This window comes from Aedes albopictus, chromosome 2 (genome assembly GCF_035046485.1).
Source record: "Aedes albopictus strain Foshan chromosome 2, AalbF5, whole genome shotgun sequence".
In the NCBI taxonomy this organism is placed as follows: domain Eukaryota; kingdom Metazoa; phylum Arthropoda; class Insecta; order Diptera; family Culicidae; genus Aedes; species Aedes albopictus.
In genome coordinates, this window is record NC_085137.1 from 217,229,170 (window position 1) to 217,252,021 (window position 22,852).

Here is a 22,852-nt window from a genome sequence, read left to right on the forward strand (position 1 = left end):
CAAATACAATGATACACTAATCCCGGCGAGTTGAGAAAATTTCCCCTACCGGCACGGGAATCGAACCCGCCGTCTCCGGATTGGCGATCCATAGCCTTAACAACTAGGCTAACTGGAGACCCCAATATAGTTGCTACTGCTTTAGTTCACAGTACAGTACAATATAGTTGCTCCTGCTTTAGTTCAATACAGCTACTGGGACCTTCTGGGAAGCTTTTTTTTTCGATCTATCTTCTTTTTACTACCTAACATGCACACAGCTATCATTTGACAAGTTGAAAACCACTGATCTACAGTAGCATGGTTGCATTGCATTGTCTTTTTTTGGCGACTGGAGCTCATAACAAGGGACACCGATAGCGCAATTCCGGAACGCATAAAGCCACTTGGCCACAGGCGCATCACAGTACAACAACGCATGGGATGCGCGGGTGATCTGTATCGCTGTCAAAGAATACCACTGGAGCGGGCAGTACCTACTGCTAGAAGAGGACTGTATGTGATACGGTCGGGCATCGCGTCGAGTGTAGGATGAAATGTGCATTCCGTCCGGCACAGTGTTGGTAAAAACTCAAATTCTCAAATCTCACGCTCGAGTTGTTTCACGCGCGATTCTTGACTCGCCAAACTCACCGCCGAAAAAATCATGCATGAGTTGACTCGTGTTTTCACTCATTGCTTTATTTCTTGGTGTTCTTATTCTTTACATCGAAGTTTTTAGGATTATATGGTAGAACAAAAGCAAATCTAGCGTACAATAGCATTGAATACCGTTCAAATTTATTTGGATTCATTTTACAAGCGAACGAGATTTCGGTGCTTGACTCGTGAGAGCGAGATTTTGCATGAAAATCTCGCGTGTGAGAAAATGATTCAGAATCGCGTGCGAGTTTGCTCACGTAGGAGCGGTTCGTGAGTGTGCTTTGAGTGTGATTTTACCAACACTGGTCCGGCATATGCCTATGAGCAGAGCACTCGGTCTCTGTCGGACTCGGACCCAACCGGACAGATTATGATGGCACCCCTACGCGGGTTGATAATTTGCAAACACATTTCAATATTATTTTCCCGGGTGAGCTGCGTGGCATGAGACTCAGTAAATCTGAGCAACGAATCGATACAGCTTCTTCATGATGATAATTCGTGAGTTTTACTATGGAGCGAATAAATTATCATAATGAAGTAATTTTTGTAGGAATTTTATATTTCTTCTCATAGAACCAGAGTAGTTTATCAAGAAATTTCTCCAAAAGTTTATCTAAAAATTCCTAAACAAATTCTTTTCTTCTTTCAGGGACCTCTTAAATAGTGTATTATAGAGCACTTCCAAGTATTCCTATATTTTTCCCGAATTTGAACTGAACTGTAGGAAGAGATACATTTACCAATTACTTCAAGAATTCCTTCGATAATTCTTTGAGAATTATCTTCAGGAATTCTTTCAGAAATCTCAAATAAGTTTTTTTTAGAAGTTCTTATGATTGTTCCAAGATTTCTTTCAGGTATTTTTTTTGAATTTCCTTCAGAGGTTCCTGAAAATGAATTGCTCTAAGAATTCCTTCAGGCGTTATCGTAGAAGTTCCTTTTGGAATTCCTCTAGTAGTAGTTTTTTTTTTCAGAATTTTTGGTCTACAAATATCAAGGGTGTCCGGGGTTTCCTTTATTTTATTTTCTTTGTATTCATTCTAACGTATTCGGTAGAAATCCTGTAGGAGTTTTTTCAAGGAGTTATCCAATAATTACGTTCGAAAATTCCTTTCGAAATTAAAGTGTTCATGTTTTCTAACGTATCCCTCAAAGCATATTAATTCCTCCATGAGCTCCTTCAGTAGTTGTTTTTGAATTTCGAGGAGTTCTTTAATAAAAAATCATTAGGAGTTTCATCAGGAATTCTTTTAAGAGCTCCTTCGAAAACTGCTCTACAAATATCTTCGGGTATTTTTAGGAGTTTTCTCTGCATGAGTCGTTAATGTACATGTTAGTAGACCAATTTACCTTTTGATTGCTTAAAAAATATTTCCTTGCTTAATGGCTTGCAGTCAAAAAAGCCCAAAATTGCATTTTTTTTTACCCTAGAAATTGAGGTATAGCTCAAAATTGTGACGTGCTGGAGCAAATCTGAGCCCGGGTTCGGATTCAGCAGTCCAAAATCTCTCAGAGAAACATACAGGGGATAGACAAAATGATCGGTACTGGCAAAATTGAAATTTTTCAAAAAAAATTCAACTAGCTGTAACTTTTCAAAAAGTGCATCAAATATTCTCAAATTTTCACTGTGAGTTTATCAACTAGTTGTGTAACAGTGTTCCAATTTTGGAGAAGATCGGGCCATTCTCCACGAAGTTATAAAGATTCTTGAAAAAGGTAAAATTATTCGATAGCCAACATTGAGCTGCTATATCTCCGGATTAAATGAACCGTATGCAATGAAATTTTGACCATTTTGTGACTTATATAATGAGCTATGAAAAACCTTTGACTAAACTTAAAATTATTAACACGGAAGAAAATTATAACGATTAGATTATTTTTCTAATAAAATACCAAATTATCCAAAACATCAACATCGTTTCAAAATTCAAGATGCAAATTATAGTTCAATTAATTTCCCTCTAATTGACCTATATATAAATGTGTTTTGAAGGAAAGTAACAACATAGTCGTTAATAAATTGAAAAAGTAATGGAATTCATATTTAAAATAGACCAATTTACTAAAAAACACAAATAAAATCGCTATAACTTTATCTCTTGCTAAAAATTTCAAGTTAATAATATTCTGGTTAAATTTCTAAGAATAATCTTGGAAGAACAAAACAAAACCTACAAGAAATTTTGAATGCAAAATTTCGGAATCACTTATAGAGTAGCCCCTGAAGCAATAATTGAAGGAACTCCTGGAAGAGCTTTTACAGAAAATTCTAAAGGGACTTCTGGAAAAAGATATAAAGAAATTCCTGATGAAAATCCTCAAAGAATTTCTGAAGCAATTCTTATAACAACTCGCAAAAGACTTCAGTAACTTCTAGTTTAATTCCAAAAGATCTTTCTAGAGGAGTTCTTTGAAGAATTTCAGCAAAGATCCATTTTCCGAAGGGACTGCCGATATGAATACTTGAACAACTACTAAAATTTTTCTAAAATTCCTACAGAAATTTGTAAGGAACCATTTATTTGAAGAAATTGGTACTGCCGGAGCAATTCCTAGAGGAACTTGTTGGAGGAAATCTTTGGATGAACTCCTGAGGAAATATTGTGGCTGTGGGCTTCTGTAAAAGCTCTTGAAAGAAATCCAGAGGGAGCCAATGAAGTCTGATATATCCCTGAAAATTCTTCCGAAGGGCAATTCCTTGAAAAATAACCGTTGGAATCCGTTGCATACCATTGTATACATTTCTGTACGAATGATTGATAAATACAACACGCTTTTTGTCAGCGTCAGCGACAGCGTAAACGTGGTGTCGCTGGAAGTAGACGAAGACGTGATTGATCACGTGTTAAAGAACTTCGTCGAAAAAAACCTGATCAAACTCCTAAAATAACGAATTCCTGTAGCAGCTCCTTGGGTAAATCCATGGTATACATCCCTGATAAAAAAGATCATAGAGATCTAACAGCTGTTCTAGAATGTATTGTTACAACAAGCCGAAATGAATGGTAGTTACAATTAATCCAATTGTTTAAAACGATGGAGTAACAACAGGCCCTATGGTTTTCTACCATGGCATGTATTGTAAATGTCATTGTGCAGTGGAACTCCCACTGTATTAAATCCCAAAGGAATTCAGATAAAGTCTTGGAAGAGTTTTCAATATAATATTAATATTAATATTATATTTGTAATTGTTATTAATTATTTTCAGATCTTTTCTCTTAAGGACAGACTTGTAAGAATCCCAACATGGCCACCACAATGGCCGACTTTAGCACCTACTCACGATTTGGAGCGCACAAATCTCTTAATAAACAAAACCAGCGCACCCGATCTTCTTATTTTAAGCTTATTACGAGTGAGCAAGAACAGAATAATAAAATACACTGTCTTTTGAAGCTTCTTTCTTGAGATTTGTGCGTTTGAAGTCCTGATGCACTATTGAAGCGGGATGACGTTTGTCCTTAAGTCACAATCTATGTCAGCTTTCTGGCGTTACGTCTACCAAGGGAAAGCTTATTTCCCTATGTAAAACGTTGTACGGAATTCAAATATATACATGTATTTATTTAGCTATTTCGATTCGATTGCCTGAAATACAAAAAAAAACGATTCATCACGTCAGTTAAATTTTCCAATTGCACCGTTCCATTTCCCGCTTGAAGCTTTGGATTAGCAGGAAATGCATAGGTACGTCCTACCTCAGAGAACGCAGTTGCAGCCTACGGAAGGACACCATCATCACTAGTTCATGCCGTGCAAAACGTGACCAGATTGAATCAAATTTGAAATTTATAGGATTTTTGTGTCAGCACTAGTAGCCAATGCTGCTGGCCGGCTTTTTTCGTCAATCAACTTTTGATGGACACTCTCTTCCGGGACGGGTGGTCGTACTCCTGTCAGAGACGTGACATCATCGTATCAACCGTCACCAACCTTAGGGAGTTTAAAAATTCATTCCGGACCCAGTCGCTAGGATGTGTGTTGACCGTGTTGACACATGTGGAACGGTTGGTGCTCGACTGGCTTAGGAAAGCTCCGGTAGAAACGTCGCACGGAGATTCATGAGAAAATAGCAAATTACGGATTGCGCTCGTGTGGATCGTTGCATCCTGCAACAATTTAGTCGTCCCGTCAGGTCACAGGTCGCATCGCAGAAGATTAGAGTACCGGGATGGAGAACATCGCAGCGCTCTGATTTGATCATGTCGCTTGCCACGAAGTCTACATTGAAAACGACCCGACGAGGAAGCGATTGTACCGCACGGAAAGGATTACCGAGCTCACCAAGCTGGGTGCCCCCACCACTCCCACTCTAATTATAAATTGTGCAGAACATCAAACAGTTTATTAAATTTTATTGCACTTGAACACACATTCCGTAGTGTACGCATCTGTAAATTGATATGATACATGGTAAATCTGTCCGTCTTGTGGATAGGTTTGTACAGTCCAGCAGCTTAAAACTTCAGTATCGTAAACACTTGAAACCATTGGCGCCAACTTAGGGGGGCAAGCATGGTGTCGCCTCCCCCCCAATGTTTGACGATTTTTCGATTTTCCCATACAAAAAAAAAATCAGAAAAATCAGGCTTTGCCCCCCCAATAATTTGACTAAGTAGGCGCGTCTGCTTGAAACGTCAAAATTTGACGCTGGATGTGAAATGCATTCGGCTTGGATCTTACTCAAGTTAGGGTTTATTTCAATGTATCAAATATTAATAGGTGTTTTTTTTGCATAAATCAAATAAAAAAGATACATACATTTTACAAAAAGTTATACAGGACAATTGCAATGCATCTTTTGAAGAATATTTAGTTACACCCCCAAAAATAAATGCCAACTTCAAATTCAATTTAATTCTGATCCATAGATTGGAAGGGCCGTCTTAATTTATAATTTTGTAGTCTTTAACCATTATTTTGCTAAAATTTTCTGAAATCTTGATAAATTTTCATAATTTTTTGAGTGAAAGGGACTTTTTCAAAATGGTTTTGAACGACGTTGACACATATGTACAAAAGAATGAAGCACTGTTTGTTTTGTTTCTTATTTTTTGTGATTTTATTTAGAAGTAAGCACGAATGATAAATTTTAACTTATTGTAATTATTTACACATATAAAAATGAAATCAAATTCTCTTTGAGGCAATAAAACTCGGCAGGATGAACCGATAAGCATGAGTTTTACACGGTTCGATTCGTCTTCGATGTGTCTGTGTTTAATTAATGCTGTTTATACGTAACAAAAAGAAAACAACTAATACGAAAATTAACTGAAAAAGTAGATAAACTGAGAAAGTACAAAAATGGCACAAATTCATCACGATCTCAATAAAATCAATGTGGAGTGCTGTGCTGTAATTAACTCAAGATTTGTCAAACAGCTCCAAAAACGCAAAACAACGTGTATCGGGACAGCAAGTTGTGACTTGTTACAGGTGAAACTAAGCAGTTTTGTTTTCTTCCAAAACATCACATATGTCACAAAAGAGTCACGGCAGGTATTTGATTGTGCACAAGTCATTGTCAAGTAATTCTAGCATTGGGTTAGAATTTCATAACAGTAGCGGCTGTTAGGGACTACCTTTAACGATGTGTGAGCCTTACAAAAGTTTAACCAAACACTCTTGTTTATATCTTGCAAACTCGTCCATTTTAAAAATATAGTGAGACCTACAGTATTAGATTTTTCATTATTTATTTTCAAGGCTAACAATGAAGAATGGAAACTACACCAACCAGAGGTTCCCAAACCTTTTCCTAAATCGGCGTCTTTTCAAATTTTCAAAAATAACGCGGCGTACCAACATTTTTAACCCATGATTTTCATAATACCACTCACAGTTCAAAATTACAAATGGAAAATCGTGTAAAACTTTAACCTTATATTGTTTTTTTTTTTGTAAATGTAAAAAATAGATTTCTCAAAATGTTTTAAAATAAATCTTGATGATTAATATTCTATTCTATTGCTTGCACAGCCAGTATTGAAAAGCATCCTGGAAATATCAGAATTTCTTTAGGTATTTTCTTCAATATTAATATATGCAGCAAATCAGCGTTGATGTGATACAAATATTAAAGCGGCCAGGCCCACTGTGCAGACTAATGGGTTTGAAGATAGTTCAAAAACTTGCAGCAATCGGGCTATCCACTTATGAATAACATAATTGACACAATTTTTTGAATATGATAAAAGAAGAAACAGGAAATCGTTGGAAGTGGCGTAGCTAAGAAGGTTAATGCACACTCCATGGTAGCATGATCTCCCGGGATGGGACAACGACATTTACTCATATGCCCTGGCCTTATGTCTAGGCTTAAGCGCCTATACTCGCTCTCTGAAACGAAAAAAGGCTAACGCTACTAATCTTTTCCATTTGCATGGTCATGGTCAAGTTTAATTAGGAAATTATATAATAACAACAATAAAAAATCAGAAAGATCTCACTCAATTTGAACCGGAAAGCTGCAATGAAAAGAAAAATTGGTTCCTTGTGCTTTGTGCTGCTTCCGGACTATATCCCAAAATCGAGAACGTTCTCAATCGATAAGGAAACGCAATCGCCGAAGCAATTAGGAATATACCCAACCAACGTTTTAGCAGCACACAGCACTCCATCACTATCCAGCTCGAGGCTGACGGGAGGGAACAGCCATTTCGAAATCACTTCTTCACGATGCGTTTTATTTTTGACTGTCCCCGTAAACATAACTCGACAAATCCGCAAAACAACACCTACGACTTCCAAAGAGGAACGTTAGGAGCAAGAGCCGCACGTTTTGAAACACTCAAATAACATTTTTTTTAAACAATAACCGTTTCATTTTATATTTTTCAACTGTTCTTTTCTCAATTTTTGAAGTCCAAATACCGGACAAACAAACCCCAAACTTTTGACCGATACATCATATTGAGGGGTGACCCCAAACTTTTGGTCGATGACATCAAGGATTAATTTACTTAATAACTTTTTTTGTAGATTTTTTAGCTAAGTTCTGCAAAAAGCAGTTGAAAGCTAATAGAAAATCGGTCATATTACCACTCTCATCTTAAAATTTGGTCGACCCAACTTCCAGCGACACTGCCGTAAGTTTATATTCATTTTTTAGAAAATTTGGCAACTTTGGGTTAAGTTTACATACAAAATTTTTTGAAAAAGTTTCTTTTAAATCATGTTCAAAGTTTCTTTGACTTATTTTCCTTTGAATAAAACCTAGGGTTTTGAAATCGGACGCAAATTGGCGGAGATATGGGCCTAAAAAATGACATGTTTTTGAGGGGGTAACCCCAAACTTTTGAACGGGAGTGTATTTAGTTTTCGACTTTCCTAAACCAATTGCCACAAAAAAAACCCCAAAAAACAGAAAAGTTATCCTTAGGAATAATTACATTAAACAATAAAATACTCTACTGGAAGAAAACTAAAAAAAAACGTTCAAAATTTTTATCAGAAGCAATCCAGGAATAATGCCAAAATATCGCTATAAAAAATCTCAAGTATTCTTCTTAGCAATTCTTCTACAAAATTTGCTTGAAATAGTTTCAATATATTCAAAGATATTTTCTTAGGAATTTGTTTAAAAATACACTCAAACTTACTACTTAAAGACCTTCATAATACCCCAATAATTCGGTGTCTCGTCATGAACAGGACGTCCAATCAAGTTTTGCTGAAATCTTCGTGAAGTATTTTACCAGAAATTCAATTGAAGTGATTTTTCGTTTGTCTAACTGGTGAACTTTTCTATTTGAATTCGATGAACGATTGTGGAGTTTTTGTTATTGTTTTTCGTCGTAATGTCATTCGCGTGTGCCGGAGGGAAGATGAATTCGGTTCCTTTTGCGTGGTTCGTTCGTGTGGAAGCCGGAGGCCGGTGCTGCTGAATGCGATTCAGTTTTTGTTTTTGTTTTTGTCTTAATGCCATTCGCGTATGCCGGAGAGGTTTTGTGACGTCTTTTGTAGTAAACATTGAGCGACCACCCGTACGGGTGGTCGATTGTTTGCTTCCCGCGCGAAGCGAACAATAGCGAATCAGTTTGTATGTTTTGTCGCGTGGTTTATAGTATATATTGATCAATCACCCAACGTGGGTGATTGATGGTTTGCTTATGGCGTGAAGCAAACAATAGCGCGTCAGATTGCATATTTTATCCCGGCATTTGTAGTATTAATTTATTATGAGACCACCTGACGTAGGTAGTCGATTGTTTGCTTTCCGCGTAAAGCGAATAATAGCGCTACAGCGTGCATGGCATGATTCAAATACAAAAGGTCATATTACTTATCAAAGTGAATCCAGACCCAACGATACCTTCCTTACTAACAACCAACCCTTCCTTCAACCTTTGGTGGAGACGTGCGGTATACGCCAACTTTCACATAACAAAGGTTGATACTAATATTCCTGCCCTCTTCCAACCTGACTGCAAGGACGTGGCCGGCGCCGTTATTGTACCGTTAAATAGAGTCTCTGAAGCGTGCACAGTGAGAATTTTGACCACTCCCAGTCAATTATTCAGTTGATTCATTGTGCAACTTTCATTGGTTCGGGTCAATCACGGAGTAGCAACCATAGATATGTGCAGTCAGTCTAAGCTAAGCTAAGCTAAGCTGAATTCGATGAACGATTGTGTTTTGTATTGTTTTATTTGTCTCAAATTTTGCATAAGAGCTTTTAATTACCAAAAAATACAAGTACATCTTTAGTTCGCCATTTTGGCTCTTATCTTACTTTTGAGCATAAAACAAAAAATCATTGCAAATTATCAAAAAAAAAACTTTATCTCTGACACTGTTTGTTCGAGTTATGCGCTGTCTTCGGAAAGAGTTAAGGCAATTTATGAGATACAGTAGTTTTTCGATTTTATCACGATCAAAAAAAAAAAAATACCGTGAAATTAGCGAAACCGTGAATTTGGCGAAATGAAAAATAATTGTAAATTTTATGTTAAAAATTAATGAATTGCAAAGTTTTAGAAGTGTTTTTCACATTTTCATCTGTTTTAGTAATCTTATAATGCTTATATTACTGTTGCGCTGTCCTTGTACTACGTAGACTCATTTTGGGCCATCTCAAACGCCTCTATACCCCTCGTCATTTTTTTTCCATACAAAATTTAAAAATTTGAGAGACCGTAGATCCTTGTCTGGCCAGATCTTCCTCCACCTCCTCAATGTAGTTTATGAAAGGGTTCATAGTGCTTTGAAGACCATAGTTGCCAGGAAATTGTATGTCATTTTGATTTAAGACCATGCACAAGCACAAGATCAATACACTTCAAGAAGTTCTTTGTAGTAAATTATTAAAAGTCACTTCTATATAGCTGTGAGCAATAATTAGACAATATACCAATTAAGCAGAATATGTTTCAATGGACGAGGTAATGGAAACTAACTTATCCCCCGACACGTATGCCTATTAGGGTTAAGTGTCGTAAATAAATAATAATAAAATAATTATCAAAAAATAATAAAATAGCAATGCTATTTTATATTAAATTCGCAATGTTTTAGAAAAAGCGTGATAAAAGCGAAACGAAAACCGTGATAAAATCGAGCGTGAATTTGGCGAGCAGTGAATAAAATGACTAGTGATAAAACCGAAACGCCACTGTAATGTGAAGCAGGGATGGGAACACTCACTTTCAAAGAGTTACACTCACTTGCTATTTTCTCAGCTCAGAAGCTTCCAATCAAGAAATGATGTATGGACGACTTTGCATTATGGTTTTGTCTAAAACCTTGTCGAATAGAGTAGGGGTCGCACACGCATACTAAAGTCGTGACAGAGTTGTAAAAGCGATTCTCCACGAGGTGAGTGTAATTTACATTGACCTCGTGGAGAGTTGCCTTCGCAGCACCCTCACGACTTTTGTATGCGTGTGCGACCCCTACTCTATTCGACAAGGTTTTATACAAAACCATAATGCAAAGTCGTCCATACATCATTTCTTGATTGCACGCTACTGAAATGAGGGAATATCAAGTGAGTGTAACTCTTTGCAAGTGAGTGTTTCCATCCTTGATGTGGAGAACGCTATAGACTAACAAAATTTGTAGTTTTATTTTATTCAAAAAAAAAAATCAGAATCACTTATTACACAAACGGTTTTTTTTAACTATCTTTATGGACAGACTTGTTAGAATCCCAAAATGGCCGCCACTATGGTCGACTTTGGCACCTACTCACGATTTCGAGGCCACAAATCTCTTGGTAAACAAAATCGGCGCACCTGAGCTTCTCATTTTAAGCTTATTGCAAGTGAGCAAGAACAGAATAATAAAATGCACTGTTGTTTGAAGCTTGCTTCTTGAGATTTGTGCGTCTGAAGTTCTGATGCACTGTTGAAACGGGATTTCAAGACGTTTGTCCTTAAACATTTTATGAAGTTTATTGCACTGACGGTCAAGATCGCTAATGAACAAAACAGATATTTTTCATAAAAAGTTGGGTTCAAGTTCAACGATGTTCAAGTTCAAATGCGATTTTTGAAACTGTCCTATAACTTGAGTAGATCACCTTGGAATGGTGCGTTACGGCGTAAGATCTACCACATTAAATTTTGATCTTGCAATTTTCCTAGCAAATGAAGCCAGGCTCCTGTAGGAACATTCCAGGATAAAGATTTGATGTAGTTTTTTTTTCTGTGTTTCTGTTTGCGTGTTAAGTGTTTACTGATAATGAACAATTTGTTTCGGGATGATTCAAGTGAGTTTATCAAACGACGCAGGAATTATCGTAAGGTATATATCCGTTGCAAGAATATCACAAATAGGATTCTGTCACATTCGCCCGAAAACCATTCACCCGAATGGCAGACGGGCCCGAATGACAAACGCCCGACTTCCATTCGCCCGAAAAGACCATTCGCCCGAAAAGATCATTCGCCCGAAAGTCATCCGCCAGAACTATTCCATGCAATTTCTTAGAACAAGTTTTTTCTGCTTTGCCATGATGAAAGTTTAAGGACAGACGCATGGTGTATTTAGTATCCGACCAATCGCAAGAACAGCTGGACTAGCGCCAATAATAATCATATTAGCTTAGCTAATGACTTATTAGCTTAGTTCTAAAGAACGGCCTATGTTTTGAAGAAGGCCAAATTGCTTGTGAAAATATTATATAGTAGGACATTAATTGTTATAGCATTGTTTATCGAAAGGCTAAGGACAAAACTTCAGCACAGATAGTCAACACTTAAGTCCAATATCAGCAACTCAACACTTAAATCATTGTATATACATACGCATTGGTTCTATTCAACAACATAAATCATTGTACTTCTGCTGAAATTGGACTTAAAAAGTTAATACTTAATAGTGTTCACGACTGATCTACTCGGAATAACTACGTTTCGTTAAACGAACAATAATTTATAAAAATTGAAACGTGTGAGCATGCAGAAAAAAAACACCATAATCGCGATAATTCACCATTCTTTTTTAAACAAGCTGTTCTTTTGAAACCATGTTTGGCATGCAGAAGTTCTAAAGTTACATGTAAAACGTCACGGTCATAACAAAACAACTTAAAAGAACAGCTCATGATTGAAAGAAGGGCAAATTTCTGGTGAAAATGATATCAAATTGAATTTAATTTCCTTGAAGGTGAAACTAGAAAGAAAAGCCTATTAACAAAAGAAGGGACAATTCCAATCAATGTTTTCACAGCTATATTGCCGAAACTGCATGTAATTCTTACATCAGACCAGAGATGCCAGATTTACAGATTTTTCTGTATTATACAGATTTTTTACCTTCCATGCAGACAAGATACAGAGTACAGAAAAAAACAGATTTTTTAAATGTGGTAAAGATTTCTCCAGAAAGCATACAATTTGAAGCTATTTTCAATAAATTTAATGAAAACTTCATGAATTGATGCCTAAACTTTAAAGAATTTATGAAAATTTATACATTTTCACACATGTTTAAGAAAAAAATATCAGTAAAAATTAAAAACCGTTAAAAAGTAGTACATTTTTGATAGTTTCTATTGAAATCTACAACTCTCGATGTCTGCTATACCATTAAATTCGGCGATACAGTTTTCTGTATCGATACAGATTGATACAGATTTTTCATCAAATAATCTGGCATCTCTGCATCAGACTGTGTTCAAAGAAAGCAAAACCCTCTGACGAAAATGGTTGCAGTTACTTTTAGTTGATAATGGCGTTCAGCAATACGCGTGGCCGACGCCTAAATAGATTTCAGAAAAGTGTTTTCAAGATTTTTATGGTTTTCGGGCAAATGGTTTTTTCGGGTGAGTGTTTTTTTTTGGGCGAATGACTTTCGGGCGTTTGTTACATTCGAGCGTTTGTCATTCGGGCAATTCGGGGGCAATTTCGGGGAATTCGGGCGAATGGTTTTCGGGCGAATGTGACAGAACCCACAAATAGCGTATTGAATGAAAGATGTTAATATAGTTTTCAATTCCCGATTTTCGGCCACCCAGCCCTGCAGCGGCTAAGATGGAAAAACAAACCAGATGAATAATGCCTATATCTTTCAAAGGTGTCCAAAACTAACCATCCTTTCCCATCCCTCAGCAGTAGCAAGGACGTGGCCAGAACAGTCTTGTCTAAGAGTCAGAGATTGGTCCCAAATATGTGTGCTTTGGTTCGGACGGGGAAGAGGCAACCTCCATAATAGCGGTCTAGGACTGTACCACCTACGAATTTGTGCGACACGCTTAATGCCAATGCTAATGCTAATCGTTGAAATGCGATTTTAGAAACTCGACCCAATACAAAATTCTTCTTTGGGTAAACGTACTTTTTGCATTTTTATCACGAGTTGAAAAAAAAATGTAAAAAACCATATAACTTCTGACTCTAAAGTATAGCCTAGGATATGCCGAAAAATTTTGTCGAAGAATGCAACTTGATCAAAGGCTTCTGTTTTTTGTTTAGTAATATAGGCCAAAAATTGAGATTTTATTATGTATTGATGTTATTCCTTTACATGTTAAATGGTAAGCACCATCGGAAAATCTTTACGTTATCACTTTTTTCACAAGTGTCGGATCGCTCTGCGGTCTTCGGCAAAGTTTTTCGGCACATCCAATGCCACATCTTCACGTCATCGATTATACAGTTAAAGAAAAAGTTAAGCCCCTTATGAGAAAAATGCAAGAAAGTGAGTTTTCCCATACTAAATCCCAAACAAAATACACTTTTGTATAACGCTACTGGCATCAATCGCAATGCGGAATACTGGGATGCAACCAATCGCTCTCAAATCTTGCACAGTTGATTTGGACGCTAATATGATCCGAAAAAGCTTTGTTCAGGGATGAAGTGATCAATTTTCAATTTTTCAATACAATGTTGACCCACTTTAAGACCCTGCTGAGGGCACACGTTCGATCCCAAGTGGTGCAGGAACTTTTCGCAATCGAAATTTACCTGACTTTCTTGGACATAAAGTATCTTCGTGCCACATGCACATACATATACGACACTCAGTTGCCCAACGAGAAATTTTCCGTTCGACGAAAAGTTTTCTCCAACTGGAGTGGGAATCGAACCCATACTTCGTCACTTACAATGCACCTTTAAGCTTGGCACCGCTAATTACACGCTAACGAAGCCCACAAATTTCTTAATAGGTTCCGGGTCATTTGGCCAAACGCCATTTGGTCGAATGCCATTTGGCCGAACGCCATTTAGCCGAAAGGGTCATTTGGCCGAAAAAATAATGATGCACTTAAGTGACCATACCACTGTTCCCAGCCTCAGTATAACTTGAAAGAACAGTCTATGAGTCAAAGACGGAAAAATATGTGTTAAAATATAGGCAGTTTAAACGCCAAGTAATCTCTGAATGTCAGAACTAGAAAGAATATCCTATGGTTAAAAGAAGGAAATATTTCTGATGATCATATTGGTAGTTAGAATGACAAAAACTTCTTCTGATTTCTTTTGATCACGATGTGGCCAAACGGCATTCGGCCAAATGACCCTTTCGGCCAGATGGCATTCGGCCAAATGGCCGGACACCAAAAAAATACACTACACCGTCTTCAACCAGAGCTTGCACAGACTGAACGATCACTAACATGAGATAACAGAGAGCACACGAAGCACCCAGAATTTTGCGTTGACGAAAAGCTTTCACCGACTGGAGCGAGAATCGAACCTACACACCGAGGCTTACGAAGCGGCCAGACGCCAGACTGACGCTCTAGCCGTAGGGTCACGAAGCCCACCGAATCAAATTTCTAAACTTGACCGTGAAAAGTTTAATAATGTAATAATGTGAGATTTGAACTCAGCCCTTATACGTTAGACATTTTTTTTACCAACTCGGCTATCGAGCCACTGAATGTCACAAAATCACCTGGGCTGTGATTTTTTTTACAATTTAACCAATAATTTATCTATCTGTGTTCTGTATCTGTCTTAATTTGTTGAGAAAATTTAAAATCATAGACCACGTCACATCAGCGACATTGCACTGGGTTTTCAATGGCTATTTTTGAACGCTTCTATTTCTAGATGTCCCAGAGATCTATCAAAACTTCAACTCCATGTAAGTTCTGTAGCTCTGATGAAAATATTTTATTAACAGAAACTTGTTTTTTGCATTTTTTTTTAATTTAACGAAAATTACAATTATTTTTATTACTGGATATGAAATACAACGTGTATTGAAATGAATATCAGTAATATTGAAAATTACCTGCTGAACGAGCTCGTTTAGAAGTTAAACATCAATGTTAACTCCTTTTCCCGATCAGCCTAGATAGCTGTGTAGTGTCGGTAGCGGTTGTCTTAATTGGCTAAGAATAACACTACGGACCACTTGTTCCGGAGGTAAAAGTCCACTAAACAGGGAACCCCAATCCAAGGTGTCAGGCGACCCGTGCTGATGGATGAATGGTTGAGGGGGTTTAAAATATGCTCGATCTTTAACGGAGCCCGTAACGTAGGTAGATCGCCTTTATGTGTTGCGTCACGGTTCAAGATCTACCAAACCGAACCCTAGTGACATCCGGTTTGTCAAGTTGGGGTAATGTGTTTTGGTAATAAGGAGTCCTTGTTACTGGTGACAGTTTCTAAAATTGCATTTATTCTGCCTTGCAGATAGTTAAAGAATCAGACTTTGCCCACCCGAGACTACACTTGATGTTATTTAGGAAAACAAACATGCTTTACGTATCTTACTGCGTACTAACCTATCAAGGACTGTTAAGTTCTGGTAATTCAAGGACTCACGTGCATTCTTATTGTAGAACACATTCTCTAATTTGACAGAGTTTTGCACCTAGCCTAAAGTCCCGGGTTTTTCTTTGTTGTTCCGATGCATGGATAAATATCAGTACCACCGTTTTGTTTTTCTCAGAATTCAAATAGATTATGTTTGATTAGGAGCGCTCTTACACTGGTATTTAAATCTCTATGATAACGGGACTTGTTCATCGCAATCGATTTCTTGCACCTCTGGGATAACAAAACAGGAACTGTACAGAAATCGATGCTTCATTGCCTCCCAATGACAATTGAGTAGTACGACATGCACTAAATACAAAGGATACGGGTAATGCCACAAAAGATCCAAATAGGGTCTGGTACCATTTGGGCAGGTGTACCTATTTTGGGCACTTGCCGCAATAACTAAGTCATTTTGAAACCGATTTATTTGAGTTTTTGTATATAGTTAGATACTGTACGTGCCTAACTCTATACAAAATTTCAAATCAATCCGTTTGAAATTGACTTAGTTATAGCGGCAGGTGCCCAAAATAGGTACACCTGCCCAAATGGTACAAGACCCTACTGGTCGCAGTGGCTTACCCGAACAGAAAAAAAATATTGAAAATTCCGTAGGTTAAGGGTCCATTGATTCATTGATTGCTCAGTTATGACTGGTTGATTAGACTTGCCGTCGGCTAGAGCACAGTTCAATGTGTTCTACTTACCTTATTCCCGTCCGTGAAAATTTTGTTGAAGTTCTGCAGGCTGATGCCTGCCTACTTATAATCCTGAAAAACTGCTTCCCTTGTTTGAGATTGAGTTCTTTTTCTTCGTATGGTGTTAACCTTGCTTGTAACGCGTTCAATCTGTGTTTTACACCTGCCCTGGTTCTTATACGTAGATTAAATGCGAAACACTCAGCACCTGAGGCCTCAGCACTAGTGTTAACTTTTCGTTGTTATAACAAACACTTCTTCTTTTGGACACTCTCCTCTTTTTATCTTGTTTGGTTATTTATCACCTTTTCGTTAACTTATGTTTTGATATAACTATTTTCTTTTGTATTTTTCACTAATTTATAATGCTCTCTAAACCTTCTGAGACATTTCTCCAACTGTCACCAAAGTTTCTAGAACTTCCTTAGTTCAAACTCAAACTTTTCGCCACTCGCGCCCGAATCGTTCTCTAACACCTGTGATTCTTCTTTGCGGAACACGGAACACTTGTCCAGCTCAAACTCGAGAACCACTTTCGTAAATTTGCAATCCGAAACCGGCAGAAACACGTCCATCCGCGGCGACGGTCACGATTGGAATCATCAACCAGAGCAGCAATCTCCCGCACAGTCGCTATCGTTCTCGTCGTTGGTCGGTCGGTCGGTGTCGCACGTTATCCAATTTCCAGCACCGCACGCCACGTTCCATCCCGCATGTTCTGCAGTCGAGTTCAGTTCAGAGTTTGATCGCTGCACCAGCACCATCACCGGCAGCAGCCTCCGAGAGTTCAAGTCCTCAGTCAACTGACAAGTCGTCATCGTCGTCGGGGACTCGGGCAGCATCCCATTCCCTTCCCAGCAGCCGCAGCGCGCGGACGACGTCGATGATTATGCCAAGAGAATGCTGGCGGGCGCGCGACAACGCACAGTGTTCTAAAACAGCTGAACAGACCAACAACGGGTGGGACGCGGAAAGGGGCGAATCCAATTGAATGAAAACGATATAAAAACAGGCAATAATTTCCTATGTGTGATGAGGGGACGAAATTTGCGGAAGGGTAAGCTCCGAGAGAGAAAAGCAGCATCAGATAGCAAATTAGATGGACGACGGGAGAGAGTGAATTCAATTCAGAATATGATCCTTGGTAATGAGTTTGCTGCCTGACTGCGCTCAGCCCAATACTTGGAAGATGTAGCCATGCATGGTGGCATGTTTCCGGGAGGCGAGTTTGCGCGATGTGTCGATTCCCCTTAGTTCAAGTGCACGTGGTTCTTTATTGGCGATGGTATTGGTGGAATGAATTGGCCTTTATTTGTGTGCATCGGCTGACTGCGAACTTGGAACCATAAATACAAACGTTTGGCAGTGCTCTTCGAGGTTTTCCATTGGAACATCAATGAATCAGGAGTGGGTGAAACTTTGATGACCAAGATGTTTATATGATCGAACAAGTGGCTCAAATTAATCCCGTAGTTATTACGTGACAACTATTATAAAAGTAGAATAAGGAGACGCAGACGCAGGGTTGATGGTCACGGTGTCAAAATTTCGATTATTATCGAACATTCATGTACCTCGGATTTTTCATCGAAAATTATTAGTATTTGGGCTATATATTCATAAACGGAAAACTAGAAAATATTTCATCGGCGAAAATTTTTCCATACATTTTGTATGGAACGTTTTTTGGGCTCCAATAGTAATTATTGATTTTTAGTATGGAAAATGACCAAAAACTCAGCTAACTCAAAATTTCCCCGATAGAATATCATCAAATTTTGCATTTATACATTATAGCCGAAATTTTAACATTCTATAAAGAAAAATCCGAGGTACATGAAAGTTCGATAATAATCGAAATTGTGACACCGTGATGGTAAAGTTATTAAGAAAATCAGTTTAAGTCATACTTATCCGTTTTTGTTTATCTAGTTTTCAGGAGGTGTTAAATCAACAAAGTAAAGACAATCGAACACATGATAATTTGCTGTATAGGCGCTATTTCTTACCACACCCCGCGATGATCGGCAATCTTTAATAGTAGGCAGCCGTTGAATGAGCGCTACAGGAGGTTGGACAGGATCAACGGCGCGAACGTTTAGAATAGTAATCATACCTCCTGTATGATTACTGAGCTGTAGTAATACACGTGAGCTACTTACTTACTTTCAGTCCTGGGCACCCATGGTGGTGCAGAGGGCCGAATTGAAAGATCTCCATCCTGGGCGATTGCCAGCCATCGCATCACCTTAACCTGTGGCCAGGTCAAATTTCTGTCGACTTGCTTGATTTTGTTGTTTTGCGTCGACTAATCTGATTGTTTTTCCATTCATTTCTTAAACTCGCAAAGGCAGCCCTCGCCTTCTTGATCCGTGTACCTTAGGCCTGTCCAGCTTTTCAAAAATGTTCTCTGATTCTCAAGTCCACCCCCATATTTTGATTGGCATCCTAAAAGAAGTAACTGGTCAAAATTTCAGCCAAATCCATTAAAATTAAGAGGTGCATCAAATCAATTTTGTGTTTTTCGGCTATTTTTGAACTTCAAAAAATCAAAACTACACTAAAACATGTCAAAACTTAATTCTTTCGGCAGAAATTGAAAGCTATACTTGTCTGCTACAACTTCTCCGAACAACGTGTGCCAATAAAATTAAAGGAAACATGTGTAATTATCACATTTGTAATCAGAAAAACCTTAAAAAGTTGATTTTTTGATAGATTTCGTTCTGGAACACCCTAATATACGTAATAAGTTGGATTTTTCAAAACGGCATCATATTCTCCAATGTTTTTTGGTTATTTGCTTCTTTGGCACCAATGCTGTAGGAGTTGAGCAAAAATTACTAAAATTCGTGAAAGCCAAATGTGACCTAAAAACTAGCTTTTCGGGTGCAATCACGCTTTGGCGCGCAAAAAGTGGCATCGCGTCAGCACTGATATGATAGCTTACACCTGTCATCGCGCTTGTTTGTTATCACCCGTGGTAGGGGGTAGCCAAGGCAAACTACAAGGAAGCAAAGCTACTACGTTCAGTACAATTTCGCGCCACAACGTGATTGCCTCCAAAAAGCTAGTTTTTAGGCCACATTTGACTTTCACGAATTTTAGTAATTTTTGCTCAATTCCTACAGCATTGGTGTCAAAGAAGCAAATAACCAAAAAACATTGGAGAATATGATGCCGTTTTGAAAAATCCGTCTTATTAAGTATATTAGGGTGTTCCAGAACGAAATCTATCAAAAAATCAACTTTTTAAGGTTTTTCTGATTACAAATGTGATAATTACACATGTTTCCTTCAATTTTATTGGCACACGTTGTTCGGAGAAGTTGTAGCAGACAAGTATAGCTTTCAATTTCTGCCGAAAGAATTAAGTTTTGACATGTTTTAGTGTAGTTATGATTTTTTGAAGTTCAAAAATAGCCGAAAAACATAAAATTGATTTGATGCACCTCTTAATTTCAATGGATTTGGCTGAAATTTTGACCAGTTACTTCTTTTAGGATGACAATCAAAATATGGGGGTGGACTTGAGAATCAGAGAACATTTTTGAAAAGCTGGACAGGCCTAGTGTACCTATGTCGATCTTGGTGCCACCATCGGCCGCCATTTGGCCACCAAGATATTGGAAGCTTTCAACATTCTCCACTGCTTGCCCAGCTACCGTAAGGCTGGAAAGGCTGCCCAGTCAACCAATTTGCACGTATAATGAAGTTCATGGTCATGTTATACGTACTTTTATGCGGTAAAGTTACATCGCATAAGATGTAGTAAAAGTGCCTTATGCGTGCAAAAGTGGAGGCGCTATACGTGCATTGACAGAAAAATAATTACGCCATATGACTTCAGGCGACATCTTATGCGATGCACGGTTTGCACTATTGCGACATAATATACCATCTTATGCGACTTAATAATATTCGAAAAAAAACTATTCTTGTCACCTCAGTATCGAACTAAGAGCCTTTGGATTTTCGAGTCACACTTCACACTTAACACCAAACACCACTTATGAAACACACTGATTAATTGTCATGACATTCTTACTCATCTCCGTGTTTGTTGGAATGCACTTGGTTCCCCTGTGCTGTACGAGTTCGACAGGTTATCTGGAGCTCATAATGACGAAGCGTGATTTCCCGCACAGTTATCACTATCCCTTTCTTGCTAGCACTACCAATTGTTATCTATCAGGTAAACAAAACAAAAATGATGACTTTGTAACTAGTTTTATAACCATAATGATGACTCTTAACTTTCTTGTAGCTTTTTGGCACTCCAACAGCACCTTTTTCATTGTTATCACATATCACATCGCAATATACCAACGTTAACGATTCTAGCTTATGCGAGTTTGCATGCACATTCTAACGAGTTTATTTTTACTTTTATGCGATTTAGTTTGTACACCAATGCGGAGTAGTAAAATGTTTTCTGAGTGGAACGGTTTCGTCTGCACGATTTGAAACTGTAACCGTATGCTGAACGGCAGCACCATGCCGAGGAAAAGAATAAACTTTTGGACCAGTGCGGCCCGATCGGGAGCGCTGCATAATACACCGCAGCATGCCGCCGCCAAGCGCAAGCGTACCGAGTTGGAGGAATCGGACGAGCGTAGTGTGTCGCACTTCTCGGTCACTTCGTCCGCCAAGGGAGACATCTTATCAAACAAGAAATTTGGTGAGTTCGTTCTGATTTGATCTGTTAATCATGATCATTAAGTTCTCTTCGGAACCACTAACCCCAACAATAATATTCCAGTCGCATTGCCTACGCATAGTGAATCCTTAACCATTCCCTGACCAAAAACCCAACTCCATGCTATTTATGTGGGCGCCGGTGAGTCGCTGGCCTCTCGATAAATAGATTTCATCACATCCCTACTATCCCTTCCCACTTCAGCTAGGAACAATTGTATTTCTTTTCTTTTCAGAGAGCGAGCAATAGCGCTTAAGCCTAGGCTTGTTAGCCAGGACACAGTGTAAATGCCTGTGCCCCATCCCAGAAGCAAAAAGGCCCATGGAGTGACAAAATTTCTTAGCTATGTCACTCCCAACGTTGGTGTATAAATATACTAAAACAACTTCACTCACTCCAACACATCTGCATGATTAACACAAATACACTTACACTATGTGAATCTTGTCGCATCACTTGCTTATAGTGATTCCCAAATCACCCCATTCCAAATATCCAACTCCTTGACACCTATGGGAGTGTCGGTGAGTCGCTGACCTCTTGTAAAGTAGGTGTCATATCATCACATCCTTTCCTGTCCTCGTAACGGAGAAGATGGGCGTGGCCGGCAATGGAAGTTCTCATGTCTTTTTTACTTCAACCTCTGATTGGAGAGCTGTTCCTTCCCAAACAGCATTCCATAAGCAATTAGAATAGGAGTATTAAAGTTTTAACATGACAACCTTCAGTATGCAATCTACGAATTACTCCGTTACCACGCAACGCAACGCAACGCAACGCAATTTAGTTTGTACACCAATGCGAGTTTAACTGACATAATAAGAAAAGTACCAAGCGAAGTCGTATAATCATCGCAGTGCGCAATTATGCGAATTCAATTGACACTTTGCGAGTCCGCTCGAACTCTTTTGCGAATAAGTAAAGTTCGACGCAATAAAACAACAGAATATCGTATACTACGATGTAGTTATACACCATAAAAGTTAATTTGCACTCTTATATGATTACACTAAAACCCCAATTTACGCTCAAAACGGGGGGAGCGTAAATTGGGGGAGCGTAACTTGGGGGGAGCGCTATTTGGGAATTAGTGCGTAAATCGGGGGAGCGCTATTTGGGAATTAATGCGTAAATCGGGGGAGTGTTTTTTTTTCAGTTTTATAATTAGTTTGTGAAGATAGAAATCACAAAGTTCCTAACCTATTAAAAGGTTATAAGTTATTCAATTATAATTAATAATTTAGTAGTTTTGCTAAGTTTAGTGGTTCCCAACCTACGGTCATGGGCCAAGCGAATTTCACAAGAATCAGAGGTGTAAAGATAAGGTGAAAAGGTTTTTCGAAGTCTGCACTTCAGGGAGTATGTACTTATCACAATGTAGTTGTATTACAACAATCAGTGGTTTCCAACTTATGGTCACGGGCCACGTGAATATCTCAAGAACCGAAAGTGCTAGGAAGAAGAGCAAATGTATTTCGGATTGATCATCTGACGGATCAGTATCTGTGATATAGATATGTTGAAAAATCAGTGGTTTCCAACCTATGGTCACGGACCACGTGAATATCTCAAGAACC

At 38.3% G+C, this 22,852-nt stretch overlaps 1 protein-coding gene across 1 annotated transcript in view; it reads right to left on the reverse strand.

Annotated features, from left to right (window-relative positions):
- Positions 1 to 17,709, reverse strand: part of LOC109411791 (diencephalon/mesencephalon homeobox protein 1) — a 117,075-nt gene extending 99,366 nt beyond the window's left edge. The window contains exon 1 of the mRNA XM_029855331.2: positions 16,586 to 17,709. The gene's annotated coding sequence lies outside the window, so the exon portion shown is untranslated. The remainder of the gene's footprint in view (positions 1 to 16,585) is intronic.
- Between the last annotated feature and the right edge of the window lie 5,143 nt (positions 17,710 to 22,852).